Source organism: Wolffia australiana, chromosome 2 (genome assembly GCF_029677425.1).
Source record: "Wolffia australiana isolate 7733 chromosome 2, ASM2967742v1".
NCBI classification, from domain to species: Eukaryota; Viridiplantae; Streptophyta; class Magnoliopsida; order Alismatales; family Araceae; genus Wolffia; species Wolffia australiana.
Window position 1 is genome coordinate 378069 of NC_135836.1, and position 23346 is coordinate 401414.

Genomic DNA, 23346 nt, shown 5'->3' on the forward strand with positions numbered 1-23346 from the left:
AGCCCACCCCTGGCACCAAGACGTCACCTCCCAGCCGTGCTCCCTTGAACCATGACGAGCCGCTGGCCCCTACATGGAGGAGAGACGCCGCCGACCTCGACATGAGTCACGACGTGTGGGATCCTCCCCCTCCTCACCGGGATCGACGTTTTCGTCAGGACACCCTCGACGGCTACCGCGACAGGGGTCGGCCCCGGCCTCGCGTGGCCGAACCTCCAGTTTTCTCTGAGGGAGACCCGGACCGTTGGCTGCGATGCCTCAAACAATACTTCCGCTCCGTGCCCGCCGACGACGCCGAACGCCTACACGTTGCTTCGTCCTACATGAACGGTAAGGCGGCAGCCTGGTTTTGCTACTTGGACGACCGGGTGGGATTCCAAGACTGGGGCGACTTCAAGCGTCAACTCACCCGTCGCTTCAGCCTCCAACCCCATGTCGCGCACCGCCGACTCATGCGCCTCCAACAGACCGGAACGGTGGACGAACTGGTGGCGGCGTTCATGGAACTCATCGGCTACCTTCCATCGTTGGGAGACGATGCCGCCACGCTAGCGCTCCACTCTGCTATCCGCCCTGCCATACGGGCGGAAGTACGGCGGCTTCGACCCCGCACCACTGCGGTGCTCATCGAGTCTGCTCTCGAAGCGGAAGCAACGTTGGCCGAGCTGACCGAGACCGAGGATCGTCGGGGAATACGGCCACACCGAGCACCAGATGGGGCACCTCCCCGGTCCCCAGCGGCGGCCCCGGGAGGACCGAACGGCGGGCGCGAGGGTCCCGCCCGTGGCCGTCGAATCAACCTCACACAAGAAGAACTCTAGCGGAGGCGCGCATAGGACTTATGCTTCCAATGCAACGAGCAGTTCACTCCCGGTCACCGGTGCCGGCGTGATCTGCGCATCCACATGGTCACCGAGCACCCGGACGCGGACGGGGGGCCCCCGGACGAGGTCGAAGATTCGGGATCAGAAGAGGAAGGCCCCCTAGATGAGGCTCACCTCAACATCGTCCGGATGGAGTCTCGGAGCGCTCGGCGTTCCACATCCCCGCAGGCCCTGCAAATCAAATGAGCAATTCGGGGGCGACCGGTACGAGTCCTGATTGACACAGGGGCCATGACCAATTTCATATGCCGGCGACTCGCGCGACAGTTAGAACTACCGCTCAGCAGTGCGCCGCCTTACCAAATCAGGTACGACAACAACACCGTCACAACGGGGAACGACCAAGCGGCCGCGGTACCGGTCAACCTTCAAGGGTATACTGCCGTGGTCGCCCTCCTGCCCGTTACCAACCTCAACACTGACGTCATCTTGGGCTACCCCTGGCTGCGTACGTTGGGCTGGACGCAAGCGCATTGGGATTTATTCCTGCTCAAGTTCCAGGTTGACGGGGTGTGGCACACCCTAAAAGGGGACCCCGCCAAGGACAGCTCGCAGGACGCTCGCCACCCGCACCCGCGCACGTCGGCCACCCTCCAAGCACTGTACATCTCGCTGACAAGCTCTCCTCGGCAAGCCCCAGCGTCTTCGGACGTGCGGACCAAATTTGAGCACCGCTTCCCACAGGTGTTCCACCACAAAGGAGGGTTGCCGCCGAGGCGAGCACTGGACCACCGCATCACACTGCTTCCAAGTACGGGCCCAGTCAACTCACGTCCTTACCGCTACTCTCATTGCCAGAAGAACGAATTGGAGAGGTTGGTACGCGAGCAACTAGAGGCGGGCATCATTCGGCCCTCGCACAGCCCCTACTCAAGCCCAGCCCTTTTGGTCCGCAAGAAGGATGGCCAATGGCGGTTTTGCGTCGACTACCGTGCGTTAAACAAGATCACCGTCCCGAACCGGTTTCCCATTCCGGTAGTGGACGAACTGCTCGAGGAGCTGCATGGCATTTCCCATTTCTCAAAGCTGGACCTCAAGTTGGGCTACCACCAAATCCGGATGGATGAAGGCAACATCCAAAAGACGGCATTCAAGACGCACTTGGGCCACTACGAGTACCTAGTCATGCCGTTCGAACTTTCGAACGCCCCGGCCACATTCCAAGCCCTGATGAACCTTGTCTTCGCCCCGCTCCTCCGGAGGTTCGTACTGGTTTTCTTTGACGATATCTTAATTTACAGCCGCAGCCAAGAGGAGCATATGACGCACTTGGCGGAGGTGCTACAACTGTTGGCCGACCATGCCCTCCACATCAACGCCAAGAAGTGTTTCTTCCTCCAAACCCGGCTCGAGTACTTGGGCCATTGGGTTTCATCGGAGGGGGTGGCCACCGACGACGCCAAAGTCCGCGCCGTGCAGGACTGGCCGACGCCCCTCACTCTCCGGGACTTGCGGGGATTCCTCGGCCTGGCGGGATACTATCGGCGGTTTGTTGCGGGCTTCGCCACGATCGCGTGGCCATTGACGCGCCTACTCAAGAAAGGGATGTTCGCGTGGTCGGCCGAGGTGCAAACTGCGTTCGACCAGCTCAAGCTCGCCCCCTCCACGGCGCCCGTCCTCGCTTTACCTGACTTCACATGTGAATTTCTGTTCGAAACAGATGCCTCAAACACCAGAGTGGGTGTCGTGTTGATGCAACACAACTAGCCAGTCGTCTACTTCAGCCAAGCATTCCCCGCTACGGCGAGGACCCGCTCCGCGTACGAGAGGGAGCTCATGGCCATCGTCCTCGCAGTTTGCAAGTGGCGCCACTACCTACTCTTTCAACCTTTCGTCATTCGCACGGACCAGCAGAGTCTCAAACACTTGTTGGAACAACGTGAAGTCCAAGGCGAATAGAATCACTGGCTGTCCAAGCTGCTGGGGTACAACTTCTCCATTCAGTACAAGGCGGGTCGCTCCAACGTCGTGGCAGATGCCTTGTCGCGACTACCGCCACGCGAAGACCACACCCTCGGAGCCCTTTCGTGGTCCCATTTGGACGACCTCCCGACGATCCGCCAAGAGGTCATGAATGATCCCAAGCTGACCACCATCGTCACGGCCCTCAAGACAGGTCAGCCGTCCCCGCCACACTACACCCTGTCCAATGATACACTATTCTATGATGGCAGGGTGGTCCTATCCAAGTCCTCAAGCCTTGTGGCCACTATCCTCTGGGAGTTTCACTCCACCGTAGCCGGGGGCCATGGGGGCTTCCTTAAGACTTACAAGTGCATCCTTTCACAATTCTTCTGGCAAGGGATGAAGGGCGACATCAAACGTTATGTCAACAGCTGTCACGTTTGTCAACAGAACAAAGCGTCCCATCTCGCACCGGCTGGGCTTCTCCAACCGCTACCGACTCCGGCGCGCATTTGGGAAGACATGTCTATGGATTTTGTGGAGGGGCTACCCACGTCCAAGGGCCTCGACACCATACTAGTCGTCGTGGATCGCCTCAGCAAGTACGCCCATTTCCTTGGCCTCCGCCACCCGTTCTCAGCCAAAGAAGTAGCAGAAAAGTTCACCAAAGAGGTCATCAAGCTGCACGGGACGCCCACCTCCATCATCTCCGATAGAGGCCGCGTCTTCATGAGCGGGTTTTGGCGGGAGCTGCATGCCCTCCAAGGCACCCACCTCCGCCACAGCTCGGCTTACCACCCGGAGACGGACGGGCAAACCGAGGGGGTCAACCGGAGCTTGGAAGCTTACCTCTGTTGTTTTGCAGGTGACGATCCACGTAACTGGAGCACATGGCTACATTGGGCCAAATTCAGCTACAACACTTCTCATCACTCCGCCATCCGCATGTCCCCATTTGAAGCTGTCTACGGGCGCCCACCTCCGACGCTCCTCCGCTATGGGTCGTCGCCCTCTCTGAATGACGCAGTCGATCATCTCCTCCGCGACCGCAACACCCACCTCGACCTCTTGCGCCAGCACTTGGACCGCGCCAAGGCCACTATAGGCTCAAGCTGACCAACACCGCCGACCGGTGGAGTACCAAGTCAGCGAGCAGGTCTACCTCAAGCTCCGCCCCTACCGACTGCAGTCCCTCGCCAAGCGGCCCTTCGAGAAGCTGGGACCCCGCTACTTTGGGCCCTACTCCATCCTCCAACGAGTGGGGCCGGTGGCCTATCGCCTCGCCCTTCCGGACACGATGCGCATCCAACCCGTCTTCCACGTCTCACAGCTCAAGCGCGCTACGCCCACCACCGTGGCCCCTCAACCACTGCCGCCGCTCCTTATTGAGGATCTCACCTGGCACGTCACTCCCTCCAAGCTCACAGCCTTCCGACCCTCCCCGGATGGCTGCCAAGTCCTCACCCACTTGGTAGGCCTTCCGGCATCCGAAGCAACGTGGGAGCTAGCTTCCGTCCTCCGGGATCGTTTCCCATCCTTTCAGCTTGAGGACAAGCTGCTCGAGATAGGGGGGAGTATTGATATGATCCGGCGACGGGTCTACGCGAGGCGGAAGGGCCGGGCCGGGCCCGTCACACCGGAACAGAACTTCGCTGCCCCTACGCCTACTTAAGCCCTTCCCCAAGGATGGGGAAGGCAGGCATTCAGAAGTCGACGCGTCCTCCTTGCCGCGGAGCCGACAATTCCCCTCCGGCTGTTCCCATCTCTCTCTCTCCCTCTCTCCACCCCGGGAACTCTCTCCTCCTCTCCTCTCCCCGTGGAACACTGCTGTAGACGTTGAATTTCATCGGTGAATCGTGAGCTGTTTTGAGTACAAGAAACTATACGATACGTCATCAGGAATGTATCAAAAACAAAGGACAGCACAAAGAGAGCGGGCCACATCTTTAAATAGATACAATTTGTTTATATTCCTGATGATTGATGAAAAGAGCTCATTCAAAAAACACACAATATTCAATTCAAAATACACAATATTCAATTCTCTTTCTTTAACACAAAGAAAGAGAAACTTTATTTTAAGAGTAAACATTGGATATGAAAGAAACATGTAATATAATTAAGACAATATACTAGCCATTGAACATACATCATAAATAACATTACCATGTAGATGACTCTGTCTTCCTTGAGAGTATAATGCCATAAAAGAAACAAGACACGCGATTTGGACAAGAAAGCAGCGTGATAACAAATGACATCATTGTATAGGCGACTCCGTCTTTCACCCAAGGATAATGACCAAATAGCCTTTTCTAAGCTCAACGTGAGGATCGAATGGTTACTAGATATTGCATGCTTTAAGGTGCACCTATGTTATGTTATGTGCATCTTTATCTGGTTTGATATACCCTTGGCTATCTTTGTTTAGTTACTGGAATATTTTGTGTTGTTGTTTTTCTTGGTTGTTACTTTATATTTTGTATGTTTCTACTTTTCACTACCACATGTGTTTCTTGTATCTTTTGGCACAAAGGATGTTATATTATTAGCATTGTTTGAGATAGCGTTGTATTTTATGTTTTGTTACCTTTGTTATCTTTATTCTTTTGTTATTTTGTATTTTGTATGTTTTGAATCTATGCTGGTTTATCTCGTATATTTTTTATGTATAGGCATAGGTTTGGAGTTAAAGAAATATAGAAAGCGAATGACAAAAAAAGAAATAAGGTACCATTTTCAATATGTTTAATTTGTTTATGGTTTCTTATGATTAGCACTCTTCCTGCTTTGTCATTTCATTAGATGTATTGCCTCTTTTGCGGTACTGCGCTTCAAACAGGTTTGTGCGGCCATGAGGCTTCTGACCCAGACCAAGTCGTCTACATGAACCTAAGATATAATTATGAGGTATGTTGTTATCTCATTGTGTTTCTTTTTAACGATCATATGCCCCTATGCAATCAGCTTTTATGTAGTCATGTTTATATGGTTGGACAACGCTATGTCTATCTTGTTTCAATCATTTACTTATTGTACGTTGTATTTTTTTTTTTCTTATTACTTGCATTTTTCCCCATATATATCTAGTAAGAGTGTTTTTTTGCTATCTGTTGGACTATACGAGATTATGTTTTGGATTATACTTGGTTATGCTTTTATCTACGTGTAAAATGGTGTCTAATCAGACTTTATAACCGAGCTTGTATTTTTAATTGTTCTAATACTTTTGGTGTTTTATGTGATTGTCCTGATGTTGGTTTATGTCATATTTTTGATGTTTTTTATTTGTTAGTGTAGGTTCACATTTCCCGATATGAAGAAATGAGGGACAAAAAAAACCAATTAGGATACCTCTTTAAATATGTATAAATTGTCTATGATTTTAAAGACTTATGAATAGCACACTCTCCATTGACTTTTTGTTCGATGTCTTGTATCTTCTCCTCTATTGAGCCCCAAGACGTTTCTTTAGTCATTATTCTCTTTTGCAAGACAGAGTCGTATATATTAACTTTTATTTATGAGGTTCTTCCATTGTGCTCCTGTAATCACGTAGTATTGTGATTTATTTCCTTCATATGCTAAGTTTTCTGTTCAAACAAAAATTTCAGCTTTATGTTGCAAGTTATTTTTGTGAACATTTTTTTTTATTTTGTCAGCTTCATTTATTAGGATCCTATGCCAATGTAAGATATTGCATGCTTGAAGACGCACCTGTGTTTGCTTTAAGCACATTTACCTTGTTAGGTATACATTGGTTCATATTTCTTCAATGCGTAAACTATTTTGTGTTGTATCTTTTATAGCTTAGTTATTTCTATTTCGTTTGTTTTTCATATGTATCAAGAGTGTGTTGTTTTTTGTCAGCACATATGATGTTATTTTTTATTACCTTCATCTATTATATTCTATTCGTTTCAGATGGTGCTTAAGATGATGTAAAGTGTAAGGTGTGTTTTATCGCGCTTCTATCCTTTCATACGGTTATGATTTGTTTCTTTCATGTGCAAAGTTTGTTGTTTAAGGAAACTTGTTTAGGCCTTGTGCTCGATGGCTTTATTGGCTGTCTTGTTATATTTACTTTATCAGGTTCATTTATGATGATGATATGGGGAAAAGAAATATGACCGGCTTTATGAGGCAAGTGTGATCTGTTGGACGCCTCTCTATATGATTAGACAAACATTTGATTATCTTTGTGTAATCCCTTAATTATTGTGCATTGAATTTTTTTTTGTTATTACTTGCTTTTTTTCTTCCATGTGCATCTATTGTAGGTATTTCTTTGGAATCTTTGAGCACGTAAGGTCTTATTTTTTATTATGTTCATTTCTGTTTTCATCTCCGTGTAAAGTGCTTGCTAAATTTCTTAAAATTGGAGCTTGCTTTCTTAATTCTGCTACTTCTTTTGCCGGCGCAGTTTCTTTTCCTGAAGTTATTTGAACGCATATGTATTTTATTTGGTTTGGCAGGTTCACATTTGAATATTAGACTAAGATGAATATGACAAGGAGTAACGATAAAGGATGCTTCAATTTTAAGTTCATAAAATATTATTTGAACATTATGCTAGTTACAAAGATGGATCCCTAGATGTGAACTTATCATCTGATTTGCGAGGTAGGTTTTTATGGAATTGTGATCTTGTCGTAGTCATGGTATTTGTTTCCTTCACATGCCAAGCTTACTTTTTCAAGAAACTTGTTTATGCTCACTCTTGTATGTTGTCTGAGTGAATATAGTTCAATTTATTTTGTCAGTTTCATCTGTGACACATTATAACGATAAGAGACATAGTTTACGGTGTGTTGTAAATGTGTTCAGCTACATACACCTTTATAGGGTGAGGTATACATTTGTCTATCTTATTGTTGTGTATTTTTCCTTGTCATCAGTTACCATATTTGGCATATTTTGGTGCAGGTTCCCATTTGAAGATAAGAAGAAAATAAAGAACCATACAGACGGAGTTTCTAGGTATATCTTTTAAGATGTTGGTATAATATGCTTAAATTCCCTATGATTGATTAATAGCACTCTTTATCTCTTCCCCTTTTGTAATATTTTGTGTAGTTTATCCTGCTGAGTTTAGAAAAGATTTTCTTGAACATTATGCTCGCTAACAAGATAGAGTTATATACATAAATGTGTGATGTGCTTTATAAGGTATGTTTTATCCTGTTGTTATCGTGTCGTAATCTTTTGTTTTGTTTTCTTCGTATGTCAAGTTTGTTGTTCATATGAACTAATGTATACTTGGTGTTTTATGTTGTTTATGTAAATCCTATTTTATTTACTTTTTCGTGTTTGTATATGATGATCCCATGTCCATAAGATATATTGTATGCTTTTTAAGGCATCTGTGTTCGGCTGGAAGCACCTTTACATGGTTAGATATACATTTCTCTATCTTCTTATAATCCTTGAATTATTATGTGTTTTTTGTATATTAAATAGTATTTTATTTATTTTTCTTTATCTACCCAAGATGGGTATTTTATTGTTTGGTTCAGCACCTATTATGCTAATTTTTTATAGTGTTCATTTATGTTACTATCTTTGTGTGGAATGGTGCCTAATGTTATTTGAGCTTGCGTTTTTTTACTTGTGCTTTTTTTCTTATCTCAGCAATGTTTTATCTCATATATATTGTAATTTTTGGTGTTATTTAACATCCGATGTAAAGAATTGACGAAGGACAAAGAAGGGAGGTAATGGTACATGAAAACATTTGTAGGTATACTTTGTAATTTTTTTATGATTTAGATACAACACTCTTTCTCTGTTTCCATTTTGTGAAACATTTTATTAATTTTCCCCTATTGAGCCTAGAAAAAGGTTGATCGAATATTTTTATATTGAGCCAAGAAGAAGGAGAGATCTATATGAACGTGTGGCGTGATTTATGAGGTATATTTTATTGTACCCCTATCTTGTCGTAATATTATTTTTTGCCTCCTTTATATGCTATGGATATTTTTTAAATCAACTTTCTTATGCCTAGTGTTGTATATTATTTTTGCATATTATTTTAGCATTTTTTCAGGTATGTTGATAACAGATGTAATATTACTTACAGCACACCTGCATTGTGCTGCCCACCTTTTTATCTGGCTGGATATACATTTGTGTGTCTTCCTTCAATTCTTAAATTTTTATGTTTTGTATTTTTTCCTTCTACTATTACTTGCTATTTAATTTCTTTTTCCATATCTATTTAATATGGTATTTTTGTTTGTTTCTTTCATGACCTTGGACATCATTACAATGGGTATGTTCATTTATGTTATTTTCCTTGTGTAAGTTGGTGACTGATTTTGTGGTCAATTCTAGCGTGATTGTTTAACTCTCCTATTATTGTTGCTGATGTAGGTTAATTTCCCAGCTCTGGTTTATCTCATAGGTTTTTTATTTATTGCGGTCGGTGCACAGTTGAACATCAGAAGAAAGCACAAGATAAACAAGAGAGATACATGATCCTTCTTGAATTAGGTAGGTATAATTTGTTGATGTTTTGTTATGATTGTTGAATATCTCTCTTTCAGTATTTTCCTTATGTTGAACCTTATGCTCCTTTTCACAAACTGAAATTTGAAAAGCTTCTCTAAACATTATGCTCTTTAGCAATATGATGTGACAAGTTATGTGTTACTGTGCTCTAAATTTGTCCTTATCATTTGTTCTATTTCCTTCGTATGAATAGTTTGCTGTCCAACAAAATTTGTTTCTTCTTGGCCTTTTATGATTTCATTTCTGAATCTTAGTTTAATTATTTTTTGAGGTTCACTAATAAAAATTCCATGCAACTAAGACGGCAAAAATCTTGTTAAATATTACGCTTATAATCAAGGCAGATTCATCTTTACAAATTGATGGAGCACCCCAGCTTGCTCCCTTGGAGACAACTTCAGCGTCGTCCTTCTCATCATCGAAGGCCCGCGGTTAGCGTTCCAGCCGACCGGCACGCCAAGGCACCGACGAAGACACCCGGCTTCCAACATCCCGGGTGGAAATATCGATTGTATCTTTATCGTGGTTGGATTTCTTTCGCCCCTTTTGTCTATTTGTCGTCGTCATATTGTGTCCGTCATTTTGACCGTTGTTTTTCCGTGTCTGTGTCATTATTTTGGAAAGGGTCCTTAATTATTTGGACCCCCACCCGTTCCTTTTTTTATATTTTTATTTTCTTCTATTTTGTTGTAATGGGGCCCCATTATATAAGGACCCTCTTGTTGGACAACCACCCCCCCCCCCCCACTTGTTGGACTCATTGTAAGGGGCCCATCATGGCCTTATATAAGGCTATGATGGACACCACGTTCATCCCAGATCTGGATTTCATTTTGTGGAAGTTACATGCCGTTTTTCAGGTCTCACTCAAGAGAGACAGAGGAGAAATAGAGGAGGAAGAAGTGGAAGAGAAAGAGACGAAGAGAAGAGAGCGGGAAGAGAGGGAGGAAAGGGGAACGGCGCCGCCGCAGCACCGCCACCGTGGAGTCACCGTCGTCAGTTGCATGTGCCACTTCGTTACCCTTCCCTGGCGGTACCACACGCGCACTGTCCACGCTGCACGGTCACACCTCTACGGAGGCGCCAACACGACCTGGCAGGAACGCCAGTCACAACGCGTCCCTCAAGCCGCTCGCACCCCCTAAAATGCATATTTGCGTTGTATCACCGATGGTACTCAGGCATTCAGGGGATACAATTGGCTTCCCCCCTTCCACGCACGCCGATCATCATGGCACGGATCGCATAACGTAGACTATGTCATTGCAGGTTCCTCAGGCGCAGCCCTGCACCACGACCCCCTGGACGTGCAGTTCGTTGCACCGCGGCAAGGAACACCCTTGCCCTGTGGTTCCTCATCTGTGGCTTGCCGGACGCCCCCCACCACTTGGATATTCCATGGACACGCAACTCCACTCCTGCAGTTTGATGGTCGCTGTTCTAGCCCAGCCCGCGGCAACACGCCACCGGGTCAATGATCACCGCTGTGTCATCTGTCTGAGTGGGCCACAGGACACTAGAGTCACCCATTAGTGCGGACCATACATTGTGGCCTCCACCCCCTGAGCTCGAGCGTGCCACTCCATTATTTGATGTGCCGACATTCATGCGGTTGCTTCAGCCACTAAGCCCATCGTATACAACGGGTAGAGCCTAGATCGGCATCCTTTGCTGGCTACCGCCCCCTCCACTCCGAGGACGCTTGGAAGCTTCGCCGAAGCCATCGTGTTGTCAGTCTCATCTGCCCTTCAACACTGGGGCTTGTGGATTCGCCGCAAAGTCAATCCCTTGACCAAGGGTCGACCGCCCGGGTCGCTACAACTGCTGGACGAGTCAACATTGGTCGTGGGTCATCACGCCGCCGACCAACACCTCCGCTATCGACTTCCTCTCGCCTTCGGCCTTCACCTCCGAACTCCACCGACTCACTCCGGAGCCCGCCGCCAGTCGACCACGCTGGATCCCTCTCCGGCTTGACTCTGCCCGCACTCACACCGGCCGCTACATCGATGAAGACCGTGATGGCAAGCATCCCGTCGATGAGGTACGATGTCCTCCACTTGCCTTTTACATTATGTATTGTAGTATACTGTCAATTTGACTCCACCTCGCTCTGGCTAGAGGTCAGTGAGAGATAATTGAGCGAACTGCGAGAATTTGAGTGTCTCATTGGTACGGGTTGAGCCCATCCATTATGTGCGAGCCCCAACATATCGATTTCGTTCGGCGCTGTAGACACTGTCGTCCCTCTGATGAGGGTCAAGAGGCCACCAATGCCGTCATTCGGCGACCCCTTTGGGGTTCAGAGCTTGGTACACTTCATCGAGTCGGGCCTTCAAGTACGACTGCCTAGGACGCATCATCTCATCGTAGTTAAATAACTGTTAGGATTTATCCGCCAGATGTTGTCATTGAAGACATTCGACATCTTTATCTAGGTCACCAAGCATCATTTTGGTGTTGCGTGGACAACGTCCACAACGTCATCAGGCATCACAAATTTTCCTTTTATTTACTTCTCAGGATTGTTTATGGAGATCCTAGCTAGATACATGATATAGTATGATTTACAACACATCTGCGTTTGGCTGCACGCCTCTTTATAAGGTAAGCTTGTCTAATCCTTGTACAATAATAACTGAAATTCAAGTGTTAAAGAAATTAGAGTTTTTAATGAGACTTAATGATAAAAGTCTATATTTGGCTTCATGTTTATACAACCTGGAGGCATAATATATCGAAAATGTTCAAGTAGGCCACCCTAAATATTGATGATGAAATTGAATTATATCCCTATACTTGAGACAATAAATATATCTTTTGGATGGACGGCATTATTTTGGGTATGACCTACGAGTCTCCAACTAAGAGATTCAAATCATTCATAACTCGGATGAAGTGAAAAGTCCACAGAGGTGATTGAGTGGTCAATATGTGATGGCCCACTATTGTTATAAGATGGCCCATCCTAGAAAGCACTACTGCTTTAGACAATCATCATAAAATCTGCTCCCATATTATACTACTTTCACCAAGGACTTTATTGCATCATCCCATTACGCTATGTCAGTTGACCATACCCTAAGGCATCCAAGCGTATAAAGTGGAAGAGAGTTTAAATGTACATCGTAATTGATGATTGTATAGGTAGTATGAGATAGCTGATATACTCCTCTGTATCTTAAATATCACGAGTTGTATCTAGGCATGACACATGCCAACCAGTAAAGGTTATTCGGCCATTAAAATAAATATTGACCCATGGGCCTTGAGGGTCACACAAAATTTGTCTTTTGGACAATAAAAGATATACTTTAACTACAGGGTTTTCTATCAAAATTCATGTCAAGTGTAAATACAAGAAAATATTAAATATAATTCACCTATGTAAGGGTTCTTCAAGTGCACTTCTTCTATTCCCTTACTCTCCCTTCCCTCCTAACAAGATCGAAACAACAAAATGATGATTATGTATTAGCATCAGGGCTCATCAAGATATATAGGAGGCATTTCAATGTTACACGGCTTGTGTAGATACATTTATAGGAACCAAGTAACCATTGATACAATCTATGGAAACGTGATTTAATCATTGAGTCTTTAATTTTTTGAATTTCCATTAAGATTATATTGTCTTTTTCTATATCAATTGTTTATATATAATGTTGATCATGTAGAGACAATAGAGACAGTAAACGCTAATGTCGCATTTCCATGCGAGATGATCTCTGCATCGGCGTCCTCTCTTGGAATCATTTGGATGATTTGGGCAGCATCCACACAAAAAGCAAGCGAGGATCCATATCTATCCAAGATCATCCACAAAATTCAGGTGTGTATGATGTCCAAAACAGCTTACACTATGATGGTAGAGTATTACTTTTAAATCTCCCCCTCATCCAACCCATATTAACGGAGTTTCACATCCAAGACTGTGTGGGTCCCAAAGGATTTATGAAGACATAGTAAAACATCATATAGCTGTTTTTTTAAATAATTATGAAGCCCAACTGATAATACACATTATTAATAGGTTAAGCTGACAATATTTACATATTAAGCACATTAAGTTGGTTATATGCGTGTGCTATTAAGCCCAAAATGACATAATCCATTTCTAGAACAATCTTTTTGGATTTCTGAATTTTAAAGTTGTTTAGGGTTTTGATGATGACATATTCTAACAAAATAATTCTGAAATTCAGAATATAATTTTCCCAGAATTCATTTATATTTATATTAGATTTATTGATATAAATTATTATTGTATTTACATCACGTGTTGCTATTGGATTCCTCAAGCCGAGGCCAATATATCATTCCTGTTAGTCATCAAGCATCGCTAATGATTGATGTCCGCCAATCATTAAAATAACACCATTATGAGAATGTGATAAGTGATGTCATAATGGCATTAATAACTTAGTAGTAATGTTTTATTTAACTGCATTGGCGTCGTGCCCCAATAAAAAAGGAACCTTTTTTTGCAATAAATCCGATGCGACACAGGACATCTGAACTAAAATAGTATTTATTTTATTATTCCTCCTTTTACTGGTAAAAACTTCCTACGCTCAGTGACGTGTGATGAAACATGTGGTGCCACGTTTGCACGTGAAGCCAACAAATGCACCATTAACTGGTGGTTTATAAAAGATGCACTAATGTGACACCACATCACAACTCCCTTTATTTATTATTATTGTTATAAAGTACATTGTTTTACTTTTTCATATTTTTCATGTAGTGACATGTGCCGTGACAAGTGACATCAATGAAGGATGACACGGATGAATCTGAACCAATCATTGCTTTTAATGTCATGCTTAAGCCAAAAAACTGTCACAGCAATGTGACGGTGCTGATGATGATGAGAAGAGAGAAATCTTTGGATTAAATCAACAGTTAGGAGTTGTCCAACTTCAGGGCTTGATATCGGATGATCCAAAAGGCTGATCAAGTTGGAATTTTAAGGGTAGATTCACCTTTCTCTTTTCTATCCATTCGTTTCTTGGATATATAAATTGATTCTCTATCTTTGTAAAATACATCTTTGAACACATTTTCTCATAGAGAGTAAAAGTGAAGACAGTGAGGTATTGAAGGTCTGCAGGGGTTTTCTTGGTGTTTTGAGTGTTTGAGGAAGGTCAATAGAGAAGAGTAGAGATGGATCTGCATCAGGAAATCACCCTGATTTTAGTGGAACGTAGAGAGTTAAGGTTCGTCTCTTGCCTTACATTGCCTTTCTCCATCACATAAACTAGTGATTAGTACCATCTCTCTCATCATCATCCACCATCATTCACCGCCGTCCATCATCATCCATCATGATATATCATCTACATTTCACATCATCAAAATCATTAAAATCACGTCCTGTGTAAAATCATAAACCCTAAACCATTATTTTCATTCATCTACCTCCTCACTCATCCCTACATCCACAATATTCCCCTTTATGTCTTCGCTTCTCCTGCTTCCTCATTTCCACTCATGTTAATTATATCATCACACCTACATCTCTTATTACATATCTACACACCCCTAATTAAGTACTGAATACCAATTCTTTCATCTCACCATTTCCATCGCGCCACTACCTTGTACACCACATGCATCCCTTATTTTCCTATCCGAATCAGTACCTAGAGATAGTAAAATCCTTGAGATCAATTCCATAAGATGACCTGTGCTCATCCGCTGGCTAGAATTATTTCCTGAGTATTTATTTATAAATTTTATTGATTAAATGTAAATCAACAACAACATAATTTAACCTGAAATTTGAGTCTAGCCCTGACATTGAGGCACTTGTCAATGTTTGTCAGACATACCCATAATTCTAGGGGTCCACCCTAGCTTACATGGGCCTATTAGCCTCTTCCCACCCTGACTTCTATGGGCTTATTGCAACCTCTTCAAATGTCACTATGCATATGGGGCGAGATATCCATGTATTTCATTGAAGGACGGCCCAAATCTGATGGTATTACTATCCTCCTAGTTTATGGTGGATTGACTGATCAAGTATGGACATTTCGTCAGCCTGCACCACCCCTTTCCCCCAAAAAAGATCACAAAAAACTTATTGAGAAGTAATCAAGTTCCACACAACCCGTTGAAGTTTGAATCATGGAAACATATTAATGATCAATTTCTAGTGGGTGATGCAGACTTTGTAGGGGAAAATGTTGCACAATTACTCCTATCTATTTGAGTTTCATGGATAGATGAAGGCAGTTAATTTCATCATGGATGCATATCCTTGTTGTTTTGAAGGGAACCAACCAAAATGACAGAGTGCATGGTTGCACTAGGAAAGGTTAAGTCACAACATAAAGTACCATTTTGGCATCAAAATGATGCACTTCCAAGCCTCCTATTTTACCATCCCCCACTGATGACATTGATGTCATGTTTGGTGACCAAAATAGTTGACTCAAGCTGCTGCAGCAATACCTGGGCCGCATGAAGGCCACCATCAAAGAGAACGATGAGAAATATCACCATCACATGGAATTCAAGGTGGGAATAATGTCTACTATAAGCTTTTCCCATACCACATGATGACACTTTCCATATGCGCACATTTGAGAAGCTCTTGCCCTGATTTTGATCCCAACCTCATAATCAAACGCATTGGGCTAGTGGCCTACCAGCTCGTGTACACAGACAGTGCTTGATTTCCTCATGCCTTCCACTTGTCGCAACTCAGGCAAACCAAGGGCATTGGGTTTCCTCCCTCCCTACTGCCCTCATTGCTCGCTCAAGGTTACTGCCTTTCAACTCGCAGATTTAGGCTTTGAATTCATTATAACTCGGAAAGATCTTCCCCACTCAGCTTATTGAGTGCCAGCGTCCATACTACTCAGTTCACTGACTTCCAGCTTGAGGATAAGTTTTTCAATAAAGAGGGATTATTGATATGACCTGAAGTCAGATCTATGAGCAGAAGAAATCCAAGCATACGAACTGGCCAACCCCAAAGCCTGGCCTACAAAGGCTTATTAAACCCTTCCTCAAGAACAGGATTGACATAAATTGAGACTGAAGCAACTCTATCTGCCACACACACACACTATCTCTCTCTCTCTGTGATCATAAATTCTCTCCCTCTTTGCTCGACAGGATCAATTTCGTCTCTCTCGACAACGAGGATCCCTCTGTCACTGATCCTTTGTCATCCTTTGCCATTCCCTTTCTCTCTTATCCTGGGAGCGTCTCTCTCTTCTCCCTCAACTCTGAACGTGGAAAGATCTTGGAGCAAAACCTTAATCGTATAGATTGTCTTGAGCCAATCTTTACATCTAAAGAGATACCCACGTCAGGATTGGGACAGTATCAAACTCATGCATTTTATCTACTCTCAACTTCAGTATATGAGTTTAGGAAAAAAGTATAAGCTACAAAGTCATTATTTTGATGTATATTTTTAATCCCTCATACATGTCCAGCGCCATCCAGAGAAAAACAATGATTAGAAAAACAATTAGATTCATAGAGAGAATTTGTTTTAGATATGCATCAGAGAGAGAGAGGGGGGAGTGATAGTAGACAGAGAATAGAAAGAGAGGAGAGGGAGAAAAGAGAAAGATAGGAGAGAGAGTAGATAGAGGAGAGAAAAGAAAGGAGAGGGAAAGAAGAGAGAGATAGGAGTGAGAGAGTAGATAGAGGAGAGAAAAGAAAAGAGAGGGAAAGAAGAGAGAGATAGGAGTGAGAGAGTAGATAGAGGATAGAAAAGAAAGGAGAGGGAAAGAAGAGAGAGATAGGAGTGAGAGAGTAGATAGAGGATAGAAAAGAAAGGAGAGGGAAAGAAGAGAGAGATAGGAGTGAGCGTGTAGATAGAGGAGAGAAAAGAAAGGAGAGGGAAAGAAGAGAGAGATAGGAGTGAGCGTGTAGATAGAGGAGAGAAAAGAAAGGAGAGGGAAAGAAGAGAGAGATAGGAATGAGAGAGTAGATATAGGAGAGAAAAGAAAGGAGAGGGAAAGAAGAGAGAGATAGGAACGAGAGAGTAGATAGAGGAGAGAAAAGAAAGGAGAGGGAAAGAAGAGAGAGATAGGAGAGAGGAGAGAGAGAGAGAGAGTGGATAAAGGAGAGAAAAAAGAGGAGAGGGAGAGAGGAGAGAGAGAGAGAGAGAGAGAGTGGATAAAGGAGAGAAAAAAGAGGAGAGGGAGAGAAGAAAGAGGGGACAGAGGAGAAAGAGAGAAGCAAGGGTAGAGAGGGTAGAGAGTAGAGAGGAGAGAGAGAAGAGAGAGGTCCATAAAAGGCCAACCAAGTTCTTACAATCCAGCAATAAAAACTATCTGGCCATAGTTTGCAGGCTCTGTAACATCAGAGATCAGAACAGAGAAGGTGGAGAGAGAGGGGGAGGAGGAGGAGGATGAGACGGGCAAGCCGGGGGGCAGCTCTGGAGGATATCAGCACAGTGGCATCGCTTGACGGGGTGGCCATGGCACTTGCACTCTTTGCACCCTTGAAAACACCCAAACCTCGACCTGTCGTCGCAGAAGCACCACCCCGACTCCACACACCCGCATGCTTTGCAGCAGTTCCTCATCTTCCCCTTCTCTCCTCCTGCCCCATTACCCACCAGTTCTTCCAACTTAGATCAAACTAATTTCTTTCATCTCACACTAACTAATTCTGAAGTTCAAAATGTGTGCTTTCAGCTCACACTAACTAATTCTGAAGTTCAAAATGTGTGCTGTCAGCTCACACTAACTAATTCTGAAGTTCAAAATGTGTGCTCTCAGCACACACCAACTAATTCTGAAGTTCAAAATGTGTGATTTCAGCTCACCCTAACTAATTCTGAAGTTCAAAATATGTCCACATCCTTCTTGTGCAACATCCTCTCTCTGTAAACTGGGTATAATAATTGTTGGATTCAAGCATTTACCAACTATGCTAAAAGGTGTAGCTGATAGCATATGTACTACTGTTCATCTTTAAGCAGGATGAACACTCCCCCCACAACACCTGCCGCTGACCTATTTATGGCCCAAGCATGCAGAGTGTTGCATATGGGATTTGAAACTGCAACCTCGCTCCGACACCATGTTGGGTTCAAGTGCTCACCAACAGTGATAAAAGATATAGCTGATAGCAAGGGCATTGCTTATCATCTTTAATCAATGAACACAAGAAAGTTTCTTGTGTTCTGAATGGTGTTGGACATGTAAGAGGGAATGGATTAGTACCCTTCACTACATAGAACAGACTAATTTCATGGCTAATAGTTTAGTTTTTTTCTCCCCAAGATCCTTTATTGAGTTCCCAATATGAGTACATCTTTCCCTCTCTATCTTGATATCAAATGGGCTGTCCGATTGTATATCTGTCAATCTAGTTTATCGAAGTCTATCGTGTTTTCAGTGGAGTTGGACATGCAAAGGGGAACGGATTGTCACTATTTTTTCATACAACGATCAATCTAATGACTTTTTTCCAGAGATCTTTCCCTGATATGCATAAATTAATCCTTACGTCGATCCACCATGATATCAGATTTTCTGCCAATCAATCGACTCGTTTATCTGATCGTGAATGGTGTTCGACATGTAATAGGGGAACAGATCAAACTAATGGCTTTGCAAAATTTCTGGCGTACCTGCTGAGAACGAAGGAACAGCCATTATCGCCACCGTCGCGATCGCCACCAGCATCAGCACCATGGAACTTGCTCCTTTCTTCGCCATCTTCAGTCTCCTTGCCGCTCTCTCCCTACCTCTTTATCTGCCTCTTGCGAGTATTTATGGCGATGCCGCCGATCTTATCCGCTTAGACTGTTTGAATACTGTCCAGGCCTGCAACATCGCGGAAACTGTAGCTTCAATCTGGAGAAAACTGATTTCAGGCATCAATTAAACGAATTTGTCTGCATTCGCTCGAATATATGACGAATTTTTGCTAGGGTTCTTCGATCAACCTCAGGAATGCAAAAAATTACACGAATTGATGATTCTAATCATACATTTTCAGAACGAAGACGCTTCTCCTCCGCCTCGTCAGCGTTTCTTCTTCTTCGGCAGGGCCCAATTCCATTGATGATCGTTCTGACGGATATCGCCAGTTGAATGACAGTCTTAACATTAATAAAGGGAAAAAAATACTAAAATAAGATAGAATAAAGTCTAGAGAGATAATCTATAGATAGAATCTGGTGAGAGAAAGAGATCAAATAGTGTAGTCTAGAGAAAAAAATTACAGAGAGTGTGGAGAAAAAATAGAGAGAGTGGGAAGAGTCTTGAGAGAGAATAGAGATATTTTGTACACTCTAGAGAGAGAATATAGGAGTTGGGATTAAGTTTAGGGGGAGAAGAGAGAACCAAGTGAGATAATCTACAGAGAGTGGAGATGAAGTCTAGAGAGAGAAATTAGAGAGGGTTAAGGTAGGGTTTAGATGGAGTAGAGAGAACCAAGTGAGATAATCTACAGATAGTGGAGATGAAGTCTAGAGAGAGAAATTAGAGACGGTTAAGGTAGAGTTTAGATAGAGTAGAGATAGGCAAGAGAGATAATCTAGAGAGAGTAGAGATGAAGTCTAGATAGATAATATAGAGAGAGTTAAGATAGAGTTTATATGGAGTAGAGAGAGGCAAGAGAGATAATCTAGAGAGAGTACAGATGAAGTCTAGAGAGATAAATATAGGGAGAGTAAAGATAGATTTTATATGGAGTACAGAGAGGCAAGAGAGATAATCTAGAGAGTAGAGATGAAGTCTAGAGAGAATAAAGATAGATTTAGATAGAGTAGAGAGAGGCAAAAGAGATAATCTAGAGAGAGGAGATGAAGTCTAGAGAGATAATATAAATAGAATTAAGATAGAGTTTAGATGGAGTAGATAGAGGCAAGAGAGATAACCTAGGGAGAGAAGAGATGAAGTCTAGAGAGATAATTAGGGAGAGTTAAGGTAGAGTTTAGATGGAGTAAAGAGAGGCAAGAGAGATAACCTAGGGGGAGAAGAGATGAAGTCTAGAAAGATAAATATAGAGAGAGTAAAGATAGATTTTAGATGGAGTAGAGAGAGGCAAGAGAGATCTAGAGAGAGTAGAGATTAAGAAAGAGAGATAATCCAGTTAGAGTGAGGAGAACTTTACATGGAGTAGATAGACAGGCGAGCAATATAATCTAGAGAGAGTAGAGATAAAATCTAGAACAGAATCTACAGGGAATGAAGATAGAGTTCATGTGGAGTAGAGGGGGCCAGGAGAGAGAATCTAGAGAGAGTGAAGACTAGTGTTTGCATGTCCCATACCAAATATCGGAAAGACGATATCGAGAGGAATGCTGTACCAGATATTGGATATGGGTAATCTGACTTCCATTTTTTATGATATCAACATTTCAGAGGACCATATGGATTATTGGTTGCTACTGTACTGATATCAGATACCTTTTATCCATCCTGATATTGGCATCCCACCTCGCCTCAGGGGTTGGATTACAATATTGAATGTTGGTGTTTGATACCTTTTTTTAGGTATCTGGCATAGAAATAATTAATCATTTTATGATTAATCATTTTTAATAAGTTTAATCAATGTTTAAATAAATTAAACAGGTCGAATCAAATGAGGTACATCAAAATTCAATTTTGATATTTATTTGCTGCCCAACCCAAAATGCGATCAATTAACACATGATTCCTTGAGTGAAATTTTTGTCACAACGTTTTTTGTTTAAAACAATTTATACTGTTTTCTTCTTTTATTTTTTTACACATGGGGGAATATATTCTTAAAGATATCCAGGCATTGGATCTGATATTCAGTACTACCATCTGTAATGTCCTGACCCCTATGATATCCATCTCGATACCCAATATCCGATTTCTGACAAGTCATTCCTAAAGTTGTGCGTCGCTTTTGCTCAGAAATTCGCGCCTGAATCTGAAGGTTCATCACACCTAAATTCGCGCCTTTGACTTCATTTCTTGAGGAACATGATCATCGCTTGTAAACTCGATCATCTTCGATTTCATTTGGACATTTGAATATTGGCTCTCCCATATCAGATTTCGATTGTCTGATTTTGGATGGATATTGCATGTCAAACACTAGTGGAGAATGTATGAAGAGAGTAGAGAATAAGGTAGGGGGATCCGAGAGAAAGAGAGAATCCTGAGATAGTGGAGAGCCAAGAGAGTGGAAATTAATTCCAGAGAGAGTAGAAGGAAAAGAGTCTTTAGATAAAAAATCTAAAGAGAGTAGAGCTAAAATCTAAAGGTACTAGAGACATTGAGAGAGTATCGAGACCCCTGAGAGATTTATGTCATTTTTAGATAGATTCTAGAGAGATATTTAAGGGAGAAGCTGAAGGAAATATTGAGAGAGTTAAGATAGAATCTAAAGAAAGAGTGTAAAGAGAGAAAACTGAGTTAAGATAGAGTCCAGAGAGGGGAGAGAGAGAGTTAAGGTATAATCTAGAGACATAATAGAGAGTGAACATAGAAAGAATTAGATACAATCTACAGAGAGAAAAAGAGTGGAGAGCATTTAGAGGGAACTAGATGGAATCTAGAGAGAGAGTGGAAAGAGAAATTGGAGGGAGTTAAGATAGAATCTAGAGAGAAAGGTGAGAGAAAATAGAGAGAGAGTATAGAGAGAATTTGGTGGGAGTTGAGATACAATATGGAGAGAGTAGAGATAATATAGAGAGAGTTAAGATATAATCTAGAGAGAGAATATAGAGTGAGTTATGATTAGACATCGGGAATTGGATCAGATCATTTAAATCTTGATCGAAAGATTGAAACGAACAAATGCTGATTCGAACTGATCTGTTTGAATCTTTCGATTGAACAGACCCTTTGTGTTCGATCAAAAGTTTTGAACGAACAATTTAGTTCATTCGTGTTCGATCAGCCATTTGTTAGAACAGTTCGAACAAGTTAGAACAAATGGCCAGCGGGCGCCAGCCACTGCCAGTGACTTTCTCTCTGGCGGTCGCTGGCGGCCGCTGTCACTGTTGGCGCCACTGGAGGCCGCTGGCCGGGCGCTGCTGGCGGCCACTGGCCGGGCGCTGGGTGCCGCTGGCGGTCGCTGGCCGGCACTGGATTTGAATATTTGATTCGATCTGATTCGAACAATGTGTTCGAATTGGATTGAATTCCAACATTCGATCCGAACAGCCATTTTATTGGAACAATCCAATCCGAATCCGATGAGCAGATCGAGTTCGGATCGGATCTAAACTGGAAAGATTGGTGTTCGGATTCGATCGTTTGAGTGCCCGATTGGATCGAATATTCGAACGATCTGTCCAAATCCCCGAACCCTAGTTAAGATATAATCTAGAGAGAGGGTAGAGAGAATAAGGAGAGAGTTAAGACATTATGTGGAGAGAGAATTTGGTGGGAGTTAAGACAGAATCTAGAGAGAGAGTGGAGAGAATATAGAGAGAGTTAATATATAATGTAGAGAAGAGAGTAGAGAGAGAACTTGGTGGGAGTTGAGACAGAATCAAGAGAGGGAGAGTAGAGAGAATATAGAGAGTGTTAAGATATAATCTAGAGATAAAGAATACAGAGAGAGTTAAGATAGAACCTACGGAAATTAGAGTGTTAAGGCAGAATCTAGAGAGAGAGAGAGTAGGGAGAATATAGAGAGAGAGAGAGTAGGGAGAATATAGAGAGAGATACTACAGAGTGAGTTAAGAGAGAACCTACGGAGATTAGAGAGAATTAAGACAGAATCTAGAGAGTAGAGAGAATATAGAGAGAGTTAATGTAGAATCTACAGATAGTAGAGAGAGTTACCACAGAATCTAGAGAGAGAGTAGAGATATTATAGAGAGAGTTAAGATATAATCTAGAGAGAGTTAATGTAGAATCTACAGATAGTAGAGAGAGTTACCACAGAATCTAGAGAGAGAGTAGAGATATTATAGAGAGAGTTAAGATATAATCTAGAGAGAGTTAATGTAGAATCTACAGATAGTAGAGAGAGTTAAGACATAATCTAGAGAGAGAGAGTACAGAGTGAGAGAGTAGAGAGTGTAAGTAGAGACTCTAGGCGGAGTACATAGAGAGCAGAGCGGAAA

At 43.0% G+C, this 23346-nt stretch overlaps 1 long non-coding RNA gene across 3 annotated transcripts; it reads right to left on the reverse strand.

The window, feature by feature from the left end:
* Positions 1 to 17543: 17543 nt before the first annotated feature.
* Positions 17544 to 19392, reverse strand: LOC144716459 (uncharacterized). 3 transcript variants are annotated; one of them, XR_013584896.1, is made up of 3 exons: positions 19276 to 19392; positions 18913 to 19108; positions 17544 to 17876 (listed from the first exon to the last, which is right to left on the reverse strand). It is a non-coding gene; the product is annotated as an uncharacterized LOC144716459 (long non-coding RNA). The 3 variants fall into 3 exon arrangements; XR_013584897.1 differs by having other exon boundaries at positions 18913 to 19148; positions 19276 to 19351; XR_013584898.1 differs by having other exon boundaries at positions 18913 to 19138; positions 19276 to 19350.
* Positions 19393 to 23346: the final 3954 nt, after the last annotated feature.